This window comes from Centruroides sculpturatus, unplaced genomic scaffold (genome assembly GCF_000671375.1).
Source record: "Centruroides sculpturatus isolate CEXI.00-Female unplaced genomic scaffold, Cexi_2.0 scaffold1456, whole genome shotgun sequence".
Lineage (NCBI taxonomy): Eukaryota > Metazoa > Arthropoda > Arachnida > Scorpiones > Buthidae > Centruroides > Centruroides sculpturatus.
The window spans coordinates 141,187-154,589 of NW_019385554.1; positions in this window are offsets into that span (position 1 = coordinate 141,187).

The window sequence follows — 13,403 nt, forward strand, 5'->3', positions numbered from 1 at the left end:
TTAAAATTAAAAAAATTATAATAACATTATTGGCTTGTTTAGAGAGTGTATTTCTATCCTAATTCTAGATTTATTAGATTTAGAGATTAGGGATGTTTGTAATAAAAATAATTAAGCGAAATAATATAAAAAATTTGAAATAACTAAACAAAGAATTAATGTTTAGAGAAATATATCAATAAATTCTTTTTTCCTGGCTCTTCCTCTTGGCCCTTTTCCCTCTATTATTTCCCCTATTACTCTCTTCATTAATTGGCCTGAAGTCCCTTGACCAAATGCCCAGCAAATGCAGATTTTCTTTGCTCAATGCTGGTCGTTAATTAATTGTTTTCCTACATTAAATCTCTTAAGTACTTTTTCGTATATGATCCTCTCTATCCAATTAATCGTGTCCATCTTTCTTAGTCATCACATTTCTGATGAGTTTATTCGGTTTTCCATTTCTTTTGTGACGGACCAAAATTCGTAGTATTTAGTATAAGTATCACTGGTATCACTCACTTGTATCGAGCTCACTGTAGCTGTCTTTACGTAGAATATATTTAAGTATTAAAGTTTATTGCCTTCAAAAAGTAAAAAAACAAATCCGGTTTCAGATTAGTAAACACATTAGAATTTTAGGATATACTTATTAAAATTAAACCAGCAGTTTAAAGACCCTGAATCTATACTCTCGATTTTTAAAAAGAATGTCTTATGCTTAAATTGTCTTCTCTTCAATACTTCCCCTGAATCGTAATTTTCTTTAATCTTTAGAAGCCATTTCTCTCTGTTCATTACAACCTTATACCTCAGTCTTCTCGTATTCCCTCTCTTTAGAATCTTTTCTTTCCATTTTATCATAGTTATCCTAGTTCTCAACCCATTATTATTTTCTTTCCACTGTATGTGACCATACTATTTCAATCTCTCCTCCTCAGCGATAGTCTTGATTATCATCTCTATTTTAATGTAAATTTAGAGATAATTTAGAAAATCAATTAAATTTTTCATAATTAATTACAGAACTTTAAGGAATGTTTTTCAAATATTCAGTGAAGTACTTAAAATCATGTCAACTTATCTTTCTAATGAATATGTTTTATTATAAAATTTATAATTACAGCAGATAAACAAGAAATTACTCTATAATATACTAAATACTAATTGTTAAAACATAAAAATAACCTTCTCCTGATCAAAATATGTTTATAATTTTAATTTTTTTTTATTTTTCTAGATATAACAGTCTATCCCATTCTAAGCAAACAATTCTATTATACTGTATTCTATATAAATAGAAACCTAGAATCCATTACAATATCATTAATAAATTTCATGATAATGCTAGAAATTGTCAAAATAAAAAATTATTGATCGTTAATAAGCTTTATAAGCCATTAAAATGATGACACCCTACGATTATTTCGACAACTTTCTTTCAAAATTATTTTGACTTTTTTTAATTAATTATTCTTTGCTCTAAACTTCATACTCCAATTTATTTGCAGTTCTATACCTATTGAACGATGTCTCTCAACACTTTTCAGTTGATAAATACGATTATAGCTTTAGCGAATATATAAGTGGGTTAAGGCCATTATAAATAGAAAAACACTACAAAGATCGAAAGCCATATTGAGAAATTGCATGTTCTAAGATTTAAACAGATAATTAGAGGCAGAAGAAATTAATTATGTAGTTAAAGAGTGTAGAAAAATTAATAGAGTCATTAATTTCTGATAACTCATATATAATGTGAATAATGTTACAAATGAATTTGATAATATATGGAACATGTTTGATTACTTTAAACTAAATGTAAACTCTATTTTATATATATTTTTTGTAAATTTACTTACATTATATTGTGAAATCTTCCCGCTTTTTGCTCGTTTTTTGTTAGAAATATAATGAAGAACACCCTGCATCATTCTGTCGTTGATAAAGTTTTTCAGTTACGTTCGTCGTTACTTCATAACTTTTAACGATGTCACATAAAGAAACCATAGAAAATTAATACTTTCAATTAATTTATTTACTTCATAATCTATATGTTATATTTATATTCACTAATTGGAAGTTTGACTTAATTTCCAATATATTAACTTAAGAATAGTCCTGTATAAAAATGCAAAAAATATCAAATTAAATATTAGAATTTCTTAATGTTTTTTATAAAAATTAAAGAAAATAATTCCCAATTTCAATGCAGAATCTACATATTTAATACGTAGATGCTGTCGAAGACAGAAAGAGAAAGAGAGAAACTTCAATCAACACTCGAACCCGCATTTAAAAAATTCAATAGCATAACGTTATAAAATTTATAATTTTCTTAAATTAATCGAGTAATGCCGAATTAGGACAGTAATTTTATCGAACAGCTCGACCCCATATTTTAATAAAATTATTTAAATCAAAGTTTAAGTAGACAAGCTCATACAATAGATCAATTATCGTGGTTCATTGTCTAGTTTTGGTGATGGATTGTCATTCACACACGAACTTAATCATTTAAAACACAATGCTCTACCTCTTTCCACCAAGACAAGTTCAAATTCGTCTACATCGTATTGTTGTTTAAATGACAATTTTAACATAAAATTATCGAGAAGATGAATGTAAATTTTTAATAATAAATTTTCTTTTAAAATAGGGCAATTTTTATTATTATTTTGATAATTATTTAGATTTTGTAATCTCCCAGCAGAGAATGTAGAATCATAACAAGTGTTGATAAATGTATTGGCACAATGGAAAGCACTTTAAACAATTATTGTAATTGGATTATGTTTTATTTTTTGTGTATATAAATATTATATTCTGCACATGCTGCTTCAGCATCATTAATCTAACTTTTAAGTGGATGCAATGGATGCGACCCCATTCAGCTCTGCCATAACATCGTTCAGAATCAGCTCCTTTGTATCCTTTACTATACATTAACTTGGATTATCTTCGATATCCTTTCTAGTATTAATAAATCTAACATTCTCCTTTCCCATATTCCCTATTTTTCGTGATATGACTACACATTATCAATCTCTGACCTTCATAAATTGTGAAAATGTTCTGTNTTGTATTTATTATTAAAAAACACAGTAATAATTTATGCTTTGACGATTTAATAGCGTGAAATGAATTTATATATTTTTAATGCCTTGATATATGTAAAATAAAGGCATATTTTAAGAAGGTAAATTGATCTTTAAATTTTAAAACTAGCTAAGTTAAATGATAAAATGGAATAAAAACTAATTATTATATTTCAATAACATTTTTTCTTTGCGATTTAATAGATTTATAGGGTGTGGTATCTCGAGAGACTTAACAAAACTTCATAACAGAACTGAATTACACTTTAAGAAATTTATTTTTAGATCATTTGCTAGAAATTTTGATGAAGAAACTCTAAATTAAAATGTATCGAAGCGTGGATATTTGGAAAATTATTTTAAATATTATAATTTTTTATGGCGTGTAATGTGAACTTTATATTTTCTAACGAATATATGCTTAAAATATTTATTTTTATGTTTTGATAAAGGAGTTCAAATGATTATTTTATATTATCAAAGAACAAAAAGAATTTATATTTTCAATAAAATTACATTGTTAACAGTATTTTACTAAAGGAATCCTGAATAAAAGTATAAGACATAAATATCTAAAATCGATCTACGTTAGAAGAGTCCAACCAAAATCAAAGGGGGGTAGCAAAGAGATTAATTGTATCTTTGACTGATCAGACTTTTGTTAATTAAATATAAAATAATATAAATNTTTTTTTGAACAAAGTGATATAAAATGTATAAATAACACGGCCCTAACAAGGAATAATACTTGCAATTAGAACAAAAAATTAAGAGATATGATTTCTCTATGGTGTTTTTTTCCTGTGCATCTCTAGTATCGATGGAAAGCCTGATTTACAGGATGTAAAATGTTAAATGTAAATTTTTCTCATAATTGATAAATATTAAATTACAAAAAAATTACTTTTTTCCTTTAAAAATCGATAAAATAATTTAATTTCACTACTAAAATTATAATAAACAGTATTAATTAGAATTAATTATTAGTATTGATACTAATTGCATATGTTATTAAAGAAGAAATTAATTTTTTATTATTATAGCGATGAGAATTGGCTTGTTTAGAGAGTGTATTTCTATCCTAATTCTAGATTTATTAGATTTAGAGATTAGGGATGTTTGTAATAAAAATAATTAAGCGAAATAATATAAAAAATTTGAAATAACTAAACAAAGAATTAATGTTTAGAGAAATATATCAATAAATTCTTTTTTCCTGGCTCTTCCTCTTGGCCCTTTTCCCTCTATTATTTCCCCTATTACTCTCTTCATTAATTGGCCTGAAGTCCCTTGACCAAATGCCCAGCAAATGCAGATTTTCTTTGCTCAATGCTGGTCGTTAATTAATTGTTTTCCTACATTAAATCTCTTAAGTACTTTTTCGTATATGATCCTCTCTATCCAATTAATCGTGTCCATCTTTCTTAGTCGTCACATTTCTGATGAGTTTATTCGGTTTTTCATTTGTTTTGTGACGGACCAAAATTCGTAGTATTTAGTATAACAATCACTGGTATCACTCACTTGTATCGAGCTCACTGTAGCTGTCTTTACGTAGAATATATTTAAGTATTAAAGTTTATTGCCTTCAAAAAAGTAAAAAAACAAATCCGGTTTCAGATTAGTAAACACATTAGAATTTTAGGATATACTTATTAAAATTAAACCAGCAGTTTAAAGACCCTGAATCTATACTCTCGATTTTTAAAAAGAATGTCTTATGCTTAAATTGTCTTCTCTTCAATACTTCCCCTGAATCGTAATTTTCTTTAATCTTTAGAAGCCATTTCTCTCTGTTCATTACAACCTTATACCTCAGTCTTCTCGTATTCCCTCTCTTTAGAATCTTTTCTTTCCATTTTATCATAGTTATCCTAGTTCTCAACCCATTATTATTTTCTTTCCACTGTATGTGACCATACTATTTCAATCTCTCCTCCTCAGCGATAGTCTTGATTATCATCTCTATTTTAATGTAAATTTAGAGATAATTTAGAAAATCAATTAAATTTTTCATAATTAATTACAGAACTTTAAGGAATGTTTTTCAAATATTCAGTGAAGTACTTAAAATCATGTCAACTTATCTTTCTAATGAATATGTTTTATTATAAAATTTATAATTACAGCAGATAAACAAGAAATTACTCTATAATATACTAAATACTAATTGTTAAAACATAAAAATAACCTTCTCCTGATCAAAATATGTTTATAATTTTAATTTTTTTTTATTTTTCTAGATATAACAGTCTATCCCATTCTAAGCAAACAATTCTATTATACTGTATTCTATATAAATAGAAACCTAGAATCCATTACAATATCATTAATAAATTTCATGATAATGCTAGAAATTGTCAAAATAAAAAATTATTGATCGTTAATAAGCTTTATAAGCCATTAAAATGATGACACCCTACGATTATTTCGACAACTTTCTTTCAAAATTATTTTGACTTTTTTTAATTAATTATTCTTTGCTCTAAACTTCATACTCCAATTTATTTGCAGTTCTATACCTATTGAACGATGTCTCTCAACACTTTTCAGTTGATAAATACGATTATAGCTTTAGCGAATATATAAGTGGGTTAAGGCCATTATAAATAGAAAAACACTACAAAGATCGAAAGCCATATTGAGAAATTGCATGTTCTAAGATTTAAACAGATAATTAGAGGCAGAAGAAATTAATTATGTAGTTAAAGAGTGTAGAAAAATTAATAGAGTCATTAATTTCTGATAACTCATATATAATGTGAATAATGTTACAAATGAATTTGATAATATATGGAACATGTTTGATTACTTTAAACTAAATGTAAACTCTATTTTATATATATTTTTTGTAAATTTACTTACATTATATTGTGAAATCTTCCCGCTTTTTGCTCGTTTTTTGTTAGAAATATAATGAAGAACACCCTGCATCATTCTGTCGTTGATAAAGTTTTTCAGTTACGTTCGTCGTTACTTCATAACTTTTAACGATGTCACATAAAGAAACCATAGAAAATTAATACTTTCAATTAATTTATTTACTTCATAATCTATATGTTATATTTATATTCACTAATTGGAAGTTTGACTTAATTTCCAATATATTAACTTAAGAATAGTCCTGTATAAAAATGCAAAAAATATCAAATTAAATATTAGAATTTCTTAATGTTTTTTATAAAAATTAAAGAAAATAATTCCCAATTTCAATGCAGAATCTACATATTTAATACGTAGATGCTGTCGAAGACAGAAAGAGAAAGAGAGAAACTTCAATCAACACTCGAACCCGCATTTAAAAAATTCAATAGCATAACGTTATAAAATTTATAATTTTCTTAAATTAATCGAGTAATGCCGAATTAGGACAGTAATTTTATCGAACAGCTCGACCCCATATTTTAATAAAATTATTTAAATCAAAGTTTAAGTAGACAAGCTCATACAATAGATCAATTATCGTGGTTCATTGTCTAGTTTTGGTGATGGATTGTCATTCACACACGAACTTAATCATTTAAAACACAATGCTCTACCTCTTTCCACCAAGACAAGTTCAAATTCGTCTACATCGTATTGTTGTTTAAATGACAATTTTAACATAAAATTATCGAGAAGATGAATGTAAATTTTTAATAATAAATTTTCTTTTAAAATAGGGCAATTTTTATTATTATTTTGATAATTATTTAGATTTTGTAATCTCCCAGCAGAGAATGTAGAATCATAACAAGTGTTGATAAATGTATTGGCACAATGGAAAGCACTTTAAACAATTATTGTAATTGGATTATGTTTTATTTTTTGTGTATATAAATATTATATTCTGCACATGCTGCTTCAGCATCATTAATCTAACTTTTAAGTGGATGCAATGGATGCGACCCCATTCAGCTCTGCCATAACATCGTTCAGAATCAGCTCCTTTGTATCCTTTACTATACATTAACTTGGATTATCTTCGATATCCTTTCTAGTATTAATAAATCTAACATTCTCCTTTCCCATATTCCCTATTTTTCGTGATATGACTACATATTATCAATCTCTGACCTTCATAAATTGTGAAAATGTTCTGTTAATTAAAATTAAAAAAATTATAATAACATTAATTTTAAACATTATAATGTAAATATAAAATCTAAATCAAAACTCTAACTATAGCATTTTCTTTAAATCATTATTCGTAATTTATCATTAGTTAAAATATGAAGAAAGATTATTAATTCCCTTTATATTTTTCCTTTAAATTAATAATAAGAAGTAAATTTCTCAGTATTAAAAATTAAAAAATCTGCAAAAACTATTTCGTAAGAGCAAATAGATTTCGACTAGATAAAGCAATAATTCCGAAAACAAAGCGGGAATGATGCAGACTTTATTCAAACCACACCCTTAAATAACGTGAATGAATTTTTATTTTGAATGTTATTCAGTTCTAGAATATTTAAATATAAAATATTTGGCATTTATTTCTTAAAAAAAAACATTATTTTTAAGCTAAAAAATAAGCATTTACTAAGAATTTTTGCGGTTCTTAATTCAGTATCGAGAACTAAAAAAAAAGAACAAAATTAGTAAATAAATTTTGCATATAAGTGATAAAACACATGAAAATTATTGTTCAAAATGTTACATCATTCATTGCCACTAGCGATGTTTTATGGAAATCTCGAGGGAAATCGAAATTATTACCCACAAGAGTAGAATATTTTAACATTGTTATACGGTTAACCTAATTCTACATTTTCCACTCTCTGATCGTTCTTTTTAACCTGATGTAATGAGGTCAAATTCGTATAAGCCATATAAGTAAAGCATTGATTAACATAATTATACTTAATTATATAAATATATGCCGACGATTTATTTTTGGAATCAATTTTTAAGTGTTTAGAGATTTGACATTATCTAACATTTTTCTCCAATAATAAATGTTTCTTTATAAGAAGTTTTCTCAATAATCCTTTTAAAATTTTTGATGTTTTGCACCGATTTGTTAAAGTAAAATGTCAATAAAGACAATAAAGCAATGTGACAGAGAAGCAAGTGGAATATAGAATGATTTACATTCAATTCTACAGAAATATTAGAAAAACTTTTAGAAATTATCTAGCAATTTCAGTAACAATAATAGAAACGTTGTGAATATTTATTTACAAGAAGTCTTCTACACAATTTCTTTACAAATTTGCTTTTTTTTTTGCATTAATTTATGCATTAAAATCTGAACAAAGAAGCAAACCGGATATAGAATGCATTAATCTATTTTTATAACTTCCTATTGACATAAAGTGGAAATGTATTTCAATAATAAATGGTGATTTTTATATACATTTTTAACGTGCGACAGACTTTACAAGTATAATAAACGTAAGAAACAATAGATATATTATACATAAAATATTATTTTTATAGGCTAATGGATATACTCCTCTAATGTATGCTGTACGAGATAACAGATTAATCGTGGCTGAAAAACTTATAGATATAGGAATAAATGTCAATGCAAGAAATTTGGTAAGTAAATAAAAATTCTTAATATTTATAAATGTAAGAATTATGTCTCGATATTTTTTCTATTTAGAAGGCTGGAAATATATTTTTTTTTTACAAATTTGTGAACTCTTTAATATTAAATATGTTTTAAATACATATTAATCTAGAAAGAAATTTAACTGATTGACAATATGTCAAATCGATCATAAACCAGCAGCAGGAAACTCGAGAAGAGCTTCCTGATTGGGAGAAAGGATTAATCTTTAAGCGCCTGTAAATAACACTTCACTGCACGTATACGTGAATTGCGGGGATGCATCTCGTAACTCTAACGAGGCGTTGAAGTGGATAAATGTTTAAATATTAAAAATATAATAAATTATCGCAGCGTATAATTAACGAATATTTTAAAAACAATTATCTTTAAGTTAATTATTATTATCATTCAGTCAAAAGCAGTAAAAGTGTCGAAATGATTACGTTCTGCTACTGAATCAACTCGTTCTTTTGAATATTTCATTAATGCTTGAATTATTGATACGAACAGGAAGCTTTAGTTCGTGCTGTATCTTTTGAATGTTTAATAACGAGCAATCTATTGACATCTCCCATTATCGTGATGCTTAACTGTTACTAACTGATTTGAATTTAGATGGAAAAAATAAATAAAAATAAATAAATATATAGTTATATAAACATATACGTGCAAAAATTATTGTGACATCGTCACAATTGCGGGCTGCAATTTTTAATCTTATTTTTAATTTATTTAGTTTAAAATATATGCTCTNATATTTTTTTATTATAAAAATTTCGGAATTGTTTTCTTTTAAATTGTGTAATAAATTACTATTTTATGAGGGATAAATTTTGGAATTAATTTTTTCATAATTTTTATAATAAAAGTGTTGTATTTATTATTAAAAAACACAGTAATAATTTATGCTTTGACGATTTAATAGCGTGAAATGAATTTATATATTTTTAATGCCTTGATATATGTAAAATAAAGGCATATTTTAAGAAGGTAAATTGATCTTTAAATTTTAAAACTAGCTAAGTTAAATGATAAAATGGAATAAAAACTAATTATTATATTTCAATAACATTTTTTCTTTGCGATTTAATAGATTTATAGGGTGTGGTATCTCGAGAGACTTAACAAAACTTCATAACAGAACTGAATTACACTTTAAGAAATTTATTTTTAGATCATTTGCTAGAAATTTTGATGAAGAAACTCTAAATTAAAATGTATCGAAGCGTGGATATTTGGAAAATTATTTTAAATATTATAATTTTTTATGGCGTGTAAAGTGAACTTTATATTTTCTAACGAATATATGCTTAAAATATTTATTTTTATGTTTTGATAAAGGAGTTCAAATGATTATTTTATATTATCAAAGAACAAAAAGAATTTATATTTTCAATAAAATTACATTGTTAACAATATTTTACTAAAGGAATCCTGAATAAAAGTATAAGACATAAATATCTAAAATCGATCTACGTTAGAAGAGTCCAACCAAAATCAAAGGGGGGTAGCAAAGAGATTAATTGTATCTTTGACTGATCAGACTTTTGTTAATTAAATATAAAATAATATAAATAAAAAAGGATTTATGCATTTTAAAAACTACAAAGTAAATTTTGGAATTTTTCCAAAATATATATATATGATTAACAATTACACAAAAATATATTTCAATGGAGTAACAACACTTTTTATTTATGTAAATAGTCTCTTAAAAATGAATAATATTGACACTTTCTACATTAAATTTGGCTTTTTTACTACTGTTTTTCAACTTGGGGTTAACCTTTATTTTTTATTTTAAAATTTCATAGTTTATAAGATTTTCTTTGAATTATTCTTCTCTTTGTTTTGTTGATAACGAATTTGAATATAATTTTCCTATCTCAAGGGTGCTACTTACTGTTAAACCCATATCAGACCCACCTTCTTCTCAGTAAGTTCTCAATCAAAACTGCTAACATTTTTCATGCACACGCCATTTACTAGTAGCATAGGGTGTGTCGGTTGTTCTACTTCTATCTGGCCTCTATAATACCTTTACCTTTGCCTAATTTTCTTATCTGATCTCTTTCTAGAACTATCAATCCCATTTCCTGCATCCGAAATAATGTATTTGGACATCTTTTGATGTATAAAATGTTCACTGAACTCCACGCAATATATATACTTTATGTGTTTTGTTTATAATAAAATAACATTTTTTAAAATAAATATATATGTTATTTTGTTTAAAGGAAGGGATGACTGCATTGCATATGGCTGCTAGCAATGTTAAAGAAGACATGATTAAATTACTATTAAGTAGAAAAGCAGATCCCCATATACCAGGAGGGGTAAGTTATCGACAGATAAAATCATATAATAATATTTAAAAAAATTAGCTTTATAATTTATATCAAACTCACGGTCATAGACTTAGCCCCTAAGCTACACATGTTACTTCCTTTCATCAAACAATAATACATAGAAAAGAGAGAGGCACTAATCTATAATAAGCCATAGCTAAGCCAATAATAATACACAAAAGAGGCCTCGTAGCTTGAGGCCCTAAGCTATAAGCTTATTTAATTTATATGTAAATCCAGACTTATCTAAATTGCATAAAATACAAAAATGAAGAGAGATAAAATTATTCTTTTGCCCAAGAAAATTACTTAATAAAATTATTATTCTACTGGAAAACTTTTAGCTAAATTATTATTTTAATTTCTTATTTGAAAAAACTAGTAAAATATTCTTCAAATGGGAAATAAAATTTTAAAAAAATTTATATATTCGTTGCATGCGAATTACTTCACGTCAGTGAATATTTGGGCGTTAAAGTCTAATTTTCTCTTCAATTTATTTTTATAATAAAGGTTAAGAATCTTAAACGTACGTTTAAATCGATTAAAAGTGAAATTATTCTGTACATAGAACTTTACTGTACTCGAAAAATCTTTTTAAATAAATTTATCTTAATTTTACCAGACGTGTAAGATTGTAACAAATTTTTACCCTTAAATTAAACTGTGGTAATAGATAATTTCTGCTATTTTTAGTAAAATTATATAGGGCAATTTATTAAAGAATAAAGACTGTAATACATATATTCTTACAAATAAGAATAAATTAGCATAATCACGAAATTCACATCCTCTCTTACATAATATCCTTCGAAATACGATTAACCTATTAATTATAAAGGGCAACCTTAATGGAGGAAAAACGAATTAAATTAATATAGTTGTAAGTAAATACCTTAAATCAAGAGAAAAGTATTTACTTCTTCATTTTTCATGAAATATATATGAAATAATATTCTGGTATTGATACCAGTTGTAGAGAAGATGAGTAAAAATTGGTCCAAAAATCTGTTAACTGAAATATATTTTAAAATGGAACGGTTTGGAACGGATGCATGTTATTCTTCATGAATAACATGTTAACTGACTTTTAAACCATCATGTATATCTAGATAGATATAAAAATAAAGCTACCTACATATATATATATTATAGTTTAAGGAGATGTATGCAGAGTTGCTGTGGAAGCTTGGAGAAGAAAAAAGCTCTGAGAAACTGCAGAAAATGTCATTCTTCTACGTATTCTCCTGTAAAAAAAACGACATTACTAAAATGCAAATCGAGATTTGAATAAATTATGAAAGAAAAGTTATAAGTTTCAACATAGACTCGATGTAGGATCTTAGTAATGTATAACTGCATCCATAATATAAATTCTCTTTGAATTAACCGTGATTTATAATCTATTTGATAGAAAATTTGCTGTGTTGTTGACTACTTTAATTGAATTTTCTTCAATATTTTCAAATTGTTATTAAATATATTGTAAACTGTAATTAGAAGTTACTTTAATTACAATCATAGCTTGTAAAAATAAATGTTAATTATAAAAATAAAAAGCTTAATATAATTATACTTATAAAGAAAGGATGTTGAGATATCGTAAAAGTAATGTCTAAAGTGTATGAAAAATTTAAGGAAATAGGACTGTAAGAAAATTGTATTTAAAAGACTAAACGAAGGTTATCGTCCTTAAGTCCGTTTGGAACAGTCACGATACATTGAAAAATTATGATGAATCGCAGCATTCTGTTATAGACACAATACGTAGAGATAGGAAGGACTAGACAATGTAGAGGTTAAGCAGCTATGGAATAGAAAATAAAAAAAACGACAAAGTTGAAGAGCAAACTGCAACAAATTTTTATTAAAAAAATACATTTATCCAAAAAATTAAATATACAAAAATAACACTTACATTAATATAATGTTACTATCATCATTTCTTGTGTTGATATATTTACAACAAAGTATTTTACAAACTAATTTTGTTTGCATCCGATGAAATAGCTGACTAATCAGAGATGCTGATGACCCCATAATCTACTCTACTGTAGTTTTTATAAGAGTAGAAATCTCCTCTGAGAACTCGTAAAGAGCCGAAAATCGTTTCTATTGTGTCTAAGATGCGAGTAGTAAGAACTCTACTTGAACATTATTGTATGTAAATACTACTTTACAACGAATCCAAGCCTTTCATCAGAATAGTAAATCTAGTCCAAAAGAATCTGAAAACAACCTTCAGTATTCTACAAAGTGAATTTCCTGACACAAGGCATTTGTGACTCTTCTACGCCACTGTTTGCATTCAATTTATGTTACAGTTTTTATAACTGGTAAGATATCTGTTTCATATAAAAACTACAAAAAAGACCAGGAAGTACTCATATATCATAACGGTGGGAAAGACATCGCTCAATGTCAAGAAGAACTCTTCCT